The sequence below is a fragment of the Echinops telfairi genome, unplaced genomic scaffold (assembly GCF_000313985.2).
Source record: "Echinops telfairi isolate 266 unplaced genomic scaffold, ASM31398v2 ScPeMD7_2010;HRSCAF=2546, whole genome shotgun sequence".
NCBI lineage: Eukaryota > Metazoa > Chordata > Mammalia > Afrosoricida > Tenrecidae > Echinops > Echinops telfairi.
The window spans coordinates 16057695-16067250 of NW_022105908.1; the positions used below are offsets into that span (position 1 = coordinate 16057695).

The 9556-nt window shown below is 53.3% G+C and overlaps 1 protein-coding gene across 6 annotated transcripts in view; it reads left to right on the plus strand.

The window, feature by feature from the left end:
* Window positions 1-9556, plus strand: part of TOM1L2 (target of myb1 like 2 membrane trafficking protein) — a 160872-nt gene that overhangs the window by 131508 nt on the left and 19808 nt on the right. The window lies entirely within an intron of this gene.

A 9556-nucleotide genomic window follows, 5' to 3' on the forward strand; every position in this document is an offset into this window, starting at 1 on the left:
CAGTAGCAACTCAAGGATCCACCACCACCACCACTACCATCACTACCTCCACCACTACCATCTCCACCTTCACCACCACCACCTCCTCCACCACCACTACCATCTCCACCTTCACCACCACCACCTCCTCCACCACCACTACCATCTCCACCTTTACCACCACCTCCAACAACAACTCCACCTCCACCACCTTCTCCACCACCACCTCCACCTCCTCCACCTTCAATACCACCACCTCCACCTTCAACAACAACACCATCACCTTCACCACCACCACCTCCACCTTCAACAACACCACCATCACCTTCACCACCACCACCTCCATCTCCATCACCAACACCTCCACCTCCACCACCTCCTCTAACACCACCACCTCCACCACCTCCACCACCACCACCTGCCTTTCAGTATTAAATTTCCTCTTGTTTGGTGCCCGCTTGGCTTTTCTGGACAACGAGTGACAGGTCATTTTTGGCAGCCTATGGAAGCACTCTGGGTTAAGACATACTTCTTGGTTAAAATTTGGGTGGCATGCTAGGAAGAGCGCAGACTTTAGAATCACTTGGGTTCAAAACGTGGTTCTACCAGGAGCTTAGTGGCTGTAAGCAAGTCGCCTGGTCTAAATCTCCTTCCCAGAATGGAGCACTCATTCTTCCTTGTAAGGACTGAAATTCATATGAGTAAACAAGTATTGCTACGTGGTTTCCCATTCAAACCTGCGTGGGTTTATTCCAAGCAGAACATGCTCAAGCGTGTCTCTGCCATCGGTGTATGGCTGCAGACAAGTCCCCGCAGCCATGTGCTTGACTGAGCTGCATTAGGATGCCTTCAAAACATGATCCAACCAACCAGTGGCTTCCCGGGGTCTGTGCGGGCCGGTTCAGCTCCAGGCAGACGCTAGCTCAGACAGGTATGGCAACTGTGGTTTGAGAGTCCTGAAGGGGTATTCTTAGTAGATTTTCCTCAGGGACACAAGACAGGCGTTGGGATGTTCTATGAAGAAGCTGTAAAAGAATTGAAAACTGCGTTCCTGAGGAAAAGTCTAGGAAACGTTTGCGGGGGACTTTCACTTTTATTTATTTGTTGATCATGAGCGCGTGCCTACTTGTTCTTCAAGCTAGCCAGGGCTAGCCTGTGAGAACTTCACTGGGAACTCTAACCCCATCCATTCCACAGCCCTGGTCTTGCCCCTTAGGACTTCTCTTTGTCCCCCAAATGCAGCGTGTGTGTCAGAAGCATGCTGGAGTCCCTTAAGAAACCCAGACTGCTGTTCTGACATCATGTAAACTGAAGGTCACAGGACCCTGCAGGGGAGGGTTAGAGGGATGGACACACACCCTTTAGAAGTGTATACGCCTAGATGGACGCCAGGTCAGAAAATAGGAGCTTAACCAATTGAGATTCTTATAAAGGTTTCTGCAATCTTTTTGTTTGTTTGTTTGTTTCTGCACTCTTGTAGCAATGCTTTCTGACTTACACTCATATAGCTCAGGTGCTTAGTTAGCTCAGTGCTGGGGACAAACAAACCCTTGGCAGATTGTAGCTCTCCCAGTTATGATTGAATTTGATGCATTGAGCTCAGGTCTGTCTGCCTGCAACTGCCAACCTATCTGGTCTATAGTCTCTGACAGTAAAACAAAATGAAAGCCTTTGCGGACCACCGCAGCCACCCCTCCCCACCTGATCAGGGTAGGAAGCGCACCTTGGAAATGAGTGTGAGGTTCTCAGCCAGAGGCAGACGTCTCAAGCCGAGAGCTCCTGCCCGCTCCACTCTTCGTCTTCCGGTGCCTGGCTTCGGGCCCGGACAAGACTCTGCTTTCATTGATCCAGCTGAAGTTCACGCTCACACTGGTACCTGCCGCCTCTGGCGGAAGCTTCCTGGGATCTCTGAAGATGCGGTGCTGCTACTTGCTATGTCCTGTCTCTCCCATATCAGCTATATCTTCAATGAAGAACAATTTAATCATCCAATAAGGCCAAAAGTGAGCATTCCTAATGGCCACCCACCAGATACTAAAGGAGCCTCCACCAAGCCACGGCTTCTAGTAGCAGATGGCAGATTCCCTCTCACTTCTTGCGTCTCATTTCCACAAAAGTGGAATGGCCTTGACCATTTTTCCTAGAAAAACCCAATTTCTCCTACATGTTTGGCGTCACTTTTCCCCCTTTCTCTTCAACAAAGAATGGCTTCTCCCTCCCCTCTCCTTTGTAGCTACAGAAAACAGGTCTTCAGGACTTTATTCCATGCTCCTTTAGAACTTGGAGACGGTTCAAAGAAAACCCATCAAGATGATTAAAAGATATTTTTGTGAACTGGGAATGAGACTGCCCCTTGAAGGAAAGATAAAGGCATTGGAATTAATTAGACAGAAAGCGAGGATGGTTTAATAAGGTGCTCTGGTCGCTGGAAGGCTTGTGCATAGAGAACAGTGATTGGCTGTTCTCCACTCTGTTGAGGCCCAGAGATCCGAGGACCAGGAGCGTCGTGTCCAGCACTTGGTGGAGTGGGAAGGGTAGCCAGCGGAGCTCTGGGCCCGGTGTCTGGGCACCTCCGTCTAGGTGGTTTGGAAGCAGAGGGCAGCAGAGGCGGAGCTCTGGTTGTGGCTGACTCTGTGGAGTGCTGAGGGTGGGGTCGGGCTGCTGGCCTTCAGGATGCAGAAAACTTGGCATGCCAGCCTTCCCAACTTCCATTTCACTTCTCTTTAAGATGCCAGCTTAAAAGCTTGGAGCCAGGAGATGGTGAAACCTTGTCTGTTCAGAGACCCCTGGAGACCTCTGTTCTAGAGGCCCTCAGTCGGAGTCTTGGGGCGTACTGTGAGGTGCAGCTCTGGAAAGAAAGGCCAGACAGGCTGCTTCTCAGAGTCTGCACTGTGCCCGTGGGAGAGGGGGCCTCGCGCCACTGTCCAAGCAGGAGGCAGTAGGGAGAGAGATCGCAAAACCACCCCAGGAGTCATTGCTTGCTCGTCCTGGGCCTCATGCCCCCTCCAAACCAAGGGAGATCTAGTAGACGCCTCTGAAATCATCTTGTACTTTCCAAACAGTATTTTCACATCAACAGACTCATTTCCTCCACCAAACAGAAGTCTGGGAGCGTCTGTGGTATTTCAGGGCAGCCAAAGCCGAGATCTGGCTGCGGTGGAGTGTCCTGTACCTGTGCTGGGAGGCCGCCGAGGCATCTGCAGAATGCTACCCACGTCCACGCCCTTGTTTTACACCTGGAGACACGGCCCCAAGGGGGCTACATGTCCAGTCTCAGCTCACTTGCAGCTAGAGCCCGGCACCCAGAGGCTGGGGCTCCGTGTGGGAGACCACAGTCAGCCTTCCCGCTTCCCATCTGAAGTTCCGGGGCTGGGCATGGGCAGCCATGTTTCTGGGACACTCTGTGAGCTGGCTTGGTTTCCTGTTCATCCTGTGGGTATTGCTGGAGACCTGCTCTCTGTCTGAGGTTCGCAGTGGCTTCTGTGGGAGTCGGGGCTGGCAACACTCGTTGGGGATAAGGGCAAGCTGGAAGTCTGCCTCTGTTGCAGGGGTTCAGTGATAGTCTGTGCCCTCAGGGACCTGCTAGGGGTGTAGCCACAGTGCTGTGGGGGTCTCTGGGGCAGAGGGGGCTGTTTGAGCCCCCAGAGCTTGTGCTAGGGGCTGGGGCATTAGTTGGAGAACTGGGAAGTCAGGAAAAGTGAACACTGTAGTGTGGATGGTGAAGCTGGATGGTGGCGGGTATGCCAGCATTCTCATAAAACTCTGTCCACGTTGGAAACGTTCAGGGTAAAATTCCGAGGTGTGTTTGGAAGTGGCTCTGGGCTCTGTAGGAGGGTGACCTTGGACCTTGTTCCCACCACATACCCCCTGCCCCTGTGATTGGCCCAGAGTGTGTAGGGGCTGATGCCCTATTCCTTTTCTCCTCCCCACCCCGAGACAGTCCGGGATTGCTGCTGGCCACAGCATGCCAGGGCAGAGCCACACCTCCCTGCAGAGACCTGCTTGTCAGGGTCTACCTTTGCTGGCAAGAATGCTCCTGAGCTGGGACCCCAGGTTCTTTGGCTATCAGAGATTTTTTCAGCTCCTTGGCTGTTGGAGCAGAGCAGAGCCCTAGGCACTGGCTGATCTAGTCTCCAGCTGCACATTTAGAAGAGACATGAGCTGCACAATGGCACAGGGAGGGTCCCTAGCAGACCTATCTCCTATCGCCAACACAGCCACCTCCCACACCCTGCCTCTAGGTCGACCAGTGATGTGCCTTCCAGTTGGGCCTTTTCTTCTGGGCAGTGGGATGGATGCCTGGACGTTTGAAGTCAACCAGAAGTCATTCCCCTTCTTAACAGTAAGACAGGTGTTTATCTACGATGAATACATTTGTTAAAGAATTGACAGAATGCAGAAACAGAAGTTTCAACAAGCAGATGCTCTGCTGGAGGCACTCACTCATCTGTGCCAAGCAATTTGGAAGGCAGCTACCTGGCCAACTGACTAGAAGAGACCCATATGTGTCCTCTTTCCAAAGGAAGGTGACCCACCGAATGTAGAATTTTCAAACAGTACCTTTAATATCACATGCAAGTAAAATTTTGCCAAAGATCACTGAAAAACAGTTGTAGCAGTCCATTGAAAGAGGGCTGCCAGAAAGTCCAAGCCAGATTCAGAAGAGCACCTGGCCGGAGGGATATCATTGCAGACCTCTGCTGGACCCCGACAGAAGCATCGGGGACGCTGTGAAGCTGTCTGCTTGTGTTGGATAGGCTACGAAAAGGCAGTTGACACGTCCAACCAACTACAGAGAACATTGTAAAGAATGAGAATTCCAGGAGACTTCATTGTGCTCACCTGGAACCTATACACAGATCAAGAGACAGTCTTTCGAACAGAGAAAGGGATTATTGAACGGTTTAAAATCAGAAAAGGCATGCCTCGGGGTTGTCCTTTCACTGTACTTATTCAATTTGTATGCGGAGCAAATAATTCAAGAATCTGGACTATCTGAAGAAGAGCACGTCACCGGGATTAGAGGAAGACTCATTAACAGCCTTTGATATGCAGATGACCCAATTTTGTTTTCTGGAAGCAAAATAGACTTGACACACTTACTGATGGAGGCGAAAGGCTCCCCCCTTCGGTATGGATTACACCTCAAAGTAAAGAAAACAGACAGCTTCACAGGTGAACCAACAGACCACACCCTGGAAAATGGAGATTGAAGTTTGCAAGGATTTCCCTTTCGACGGATCCGCAATCTACACTCAGGGAAGCAACAGTTGAGAAATTAAGCGGTGTGTTTCACTGGGCATATCTGTTGCAATCTCTTTATAGTGTTAATGTGCAACAATGTTGCTTTGTGGACGGAGGCACACCTGATCGCGCCACCGTGTTTCCAATCTGCGTGCCAAAGCCGGACAGTGAATCCGGAAGACTGGAGACGAACTGCTGCATCTGCAGGATGGTGTGAGTGACGAACACTGAACGTCCCAAGGACTGGCCCAAGGAACAAGCAAATCTATTTGGGAGAAGTTCAGCCTGAATGCTCGTTAGGGATGAGGGTAGTGAGACTGTCTCTCAAACTGTGGACATGTTATCAGGAGGTACCCATCCCTGGAGAAGAACATCATGCTTGGTTAAAGAGAGAATCTTCAAAAAGGAGAACAACTCGTAACAGAATGGACGGACAGTGGGCTCAAACCGGGCAGTGCTTCCCTGCTGTGCATAGGGTCACTGTGAGCAGAACCAGCTCACCAGCACCGAGCACCATCAGCATCGGTGCAGATAACAGTCCTGGTGGCACAGGATTCAAGCGCTCAGCTGCGGACCCAAAGTTTGGCAGGTCACCCCCCATCAGTACTCTGTGGGCGTCCAGTTTCCTAATGGTTGCCCATTGCCAGAGAGTGGCTTCTGTCTCAGCAACCGTGTAAGACAGTGGAACCACTCCATGAGGTCATAGGGTTTCCAAAGCTCGGAATCTCGACGGAAGCAGCCTCCTATGTCTTTCTCCCACAGAGTGGTGGTCAGCTTGAGGGGCTGGCCATTCAAGGTAGCAGCTGAGCACTTCATGACCGTGCCACCAGAACACTGGCAGGGGCAGTTCTCCTCGGCCCCATGGGCTTTCGACGGTTGTCTTCATGAGAATGGAGTAAATACGCCTACCTGCATGGCAGTTGTGCGGCATTCCGAGTCCTGCATGCGCCCTTCACAGAGTCCGCCGTGGCTGCTGGGCGGGCATGTTGCTTGGTGGTCTTAATTCACATGGTGAGGGCCTGGCTTGCCATCTCGGCTCACTCAGGAGCAGACCTCACTTCTGTGGTGAGGTTCCTGCCATGCAGTTGACCCTCCTGTGTGACCTCGCTGTCTGTGGTGGCCACGTTTGACCTGGCTAGTCCATTGGCACCTGCAGCACTCACACTGGGGCAATAGGAAGCCAAGTGGACTCTGGGCACCGTTTTCCTGGCTGGCCTGGGAATAAGAGTCAGTCCCCAGGGCAGCAAGTACCATTTTGCTATGCTGCACTCTTCCCTGGACTTGGGTGTCCTCTGCGATCACTTTCTGGTGTCTAGCTTGTTGTTAATTCTAATCCTTGCCTCTGTGTTTGTAAGTGCCTGCTGCTGGGCACTTACAAGGCACGGGGAAGGTCCCGGGGCAGATGGGGTGGGGAACGTTGGATTCTGGGTGACCACGCAGTCCCCACTTTCTGAGAGAAGAGTGCCGAGAAGGCGGCACTAGAAGGGCTCAGGTAGGTAATGAAGCAGAGGACAGTGGTGGTGGTTTAGGGGGCTGGATCAGAGAGCCTTAGAGTCAAGGTCTCTGAGAGTAGCCAAGTGGGAATCCCAGACGGGTGACTTTGACCCTCGTCTCCCTGCCAGCCCGACCTGATCCTGACCCCTCTCTTTCCTCTGTGCCACAGTCTGTGGGCATGTGAGTCACCTGAAGCACCCCATAGCAGTAAGGAGAGCAGCACCAGCACCCAGCGATGCGCCCCCCCAGACCCACATCCTCAGGGCATCCCCTCAGACGGGGAGTCTTAGGAGCACTGGGAGCGGGAGTCTGTGCAGCAACACCAAACCAAACAACCACAGACCGTGCAGACACTGGGCTTGAGAGGGTACAGTGCATGGCGCGACTGCGACAAAGGGCCGTGCTGCCACCCAGGGAGCTAGCCAGTGCTGAGCCCAGTGGCCAGAGCCAGGCCCTGTCTGAGGAGCTTCTGCAAAAGGCGATGAATGCTTCCCCCCACCACCACCACCACCACTAGTGCTGAGCTGCCTGGGGCTAGGAACCTTCAACCTGCAAAATACAGCTGTTTTTGGGAGAGTCCTCCTGGCCCGCAATACCGGTCAGGCGGTAGTCGGTGGATCTGTGGGGCAGTAGGTCGGGCAGTCGGTGGGTCTGTGGGGCAGTCGGGCAGTCGGGCAGTCAGTCACAGCGGAGCCGTGACAGGCTAAGCAGACCTGGCACGCCCCATCGTCTCTGATGGGCAGGTCTTTGGAGGCCCCACTCCTCCCTGCAGGCCCAAGACTGCCACATTCATTGCGCTGCCGGGTGAAGTGCTTGCGCGCACACGTGCACATGCGTGTGAGCGGGCCTGCGGACGCGTGTGTTGGGCACACCGAGGATGAGTGGAGGAGTGCAGACTTCTCTTCGTTCACTCAAGCCCACGTGTCTGTGGCGTCACGGGGTGCTTGTGGGGGGACAGGAACCAGAGACGCCACCTCTGCCCTGACTGGGCGAGGGGACACTTTGTTGGGCCACCTTGACCTTTGGCCCAGCCGGTGGTGACTGGTCATTTCACTGTCTGTGTTGCCTGGTACCGGGCCCGGGGAGTAAGTAAATGGTGACACCCCCACCTCCACCCCACAGAGCTTATGATCCAGTAAGAGGGAGAACTTCTCCAGGTCACGAGACAAAATGAAGGACTAAGCAGAGCTGGCCCGTCTGCTGTCAGTAGGCGTTACTTCTAACGGGAAAGGAGGTGGTGTGGGGGCCAGGCTGTGAGATGTAACGCTCCCCTCAGCCCCCACACCGCCCCCTGCCACACACACCCTCTCCCTTCCCTTGTGACCTTCCTCACTGCTCCGCTAGCTCCCACTGGTGTCTAGGTAGGTGGGGTCAGTGGCCAGCCTTCACGGTTCACAGCTCCTTGGGCCTGGAGGGGCCGAGGGGCCGGCCTGGCAGCCTGCCGTTCCCTCCTCTGTAGGCCTCCATCTGGCATTCGAGATGGAAAGGTGCCCTTTCGAACGTTTGAAAACTACTCCAAGGCAATTTGAACCAGAGCCCCAGGAAGGCTGTTATTCCAGAGCCAGGCAGGCTCAGAAACCAGCCCCTGAAGAGATGAGGCCCCTGTCTTCCGGGGAAGCTGCCCCCAGGGGTGAGGAGAGTGGCTCTGATCAGGGACAGAGGTGCATGGAGTGATCCCCGGCAGACTGTGAATTGGCATAAGCTCGCCGAGCGCCTGCCTTCCGCAGGATGACCAAGAAATCACCCAACGTGTCTGCTTGCTGCCGTAAACCCATGCATGCTGTGGCTAGGAGGACACACTGGTTAATAGCCTTGGGGGAGCTTCTGCTTCCACCAGTCAATATTCTACATATTCACTCCCGCTCACTCCAGTCGTTCCACTTCTGTGACCTTGTCCTCTGGAAGTGCTATTTCTCTTCTCGATTCTGACTCGCAGCAGCCCTCTAGAACAGAGTAGAACTGGCCCCCTCCCTGTGGGTTTCCAAGGCTCTAAATCTTTACAGAAGTAGACAGACTGCTCTTTCGCCCACAGAGCACCTAGTGGTTTTGAACCACTGACCTAGCAGCCCACATGTAAACCATCACACGCCCTGGGCCCTGTGGAAGGACGAGCACAGGTCTAGAAGAGTGGATGTGTGCATGGTCAAGGAGCCCTGGTGGCGCAGTGGGGGTGCTGCTAACTGCAAGGTTGGCAGGTAGAGAACAACAGCCCATCCACAGGGGAAAGACAGGCTTCCTACACCTGTAACGAGTTACAGTCTCAGAAACTCATGGGAGCATGGCCACCCTGTCGTATAGGGTCGCGATGAGTTAGCATTGCCTTGACGGTGGTGCGTGTAATTTATTGTTGTTGTTGTTGTTGTTGGTATAAATGTTCATCATGCTGTTATTTGGGTTGAATAAAAAGGAGACTCCCCATGGGTGCCCCTCAGCAGAAGAGGGAAAGAGTTGGGCAAGTAATGTCTTTTTGTTGAAGAGAAAAAGCAAGCAACATTTTTAATACTATCTGTCCAAGCATGTACTTGTGGATACACAGCACTGTGTCAGTCGACACATAGGCATCTTTTTTGAAAAAGCCTCCGTGTCCTTGGTGGTGGAGCCCTGGTGGTGTCGTGGTGATGCATTGGGCTGCTAACTGCAAGGTCAGCAGTTCAAAACCACCAGCTGCTCCTTGAGAGAAAGACAGGGTTTTCTACTCCCATAAAGAGTCTTAGAAACCAACCGGGGTAGTTGTCCTCTGTCCTGCAAGGTTGCCATGAGTTAAAATCCACTCCATGGCAGTGTGTGTGTGTGTGTGAGAGAGAGAGAGAGAGAGAGAAAGACTGACCGACCTTGGAGG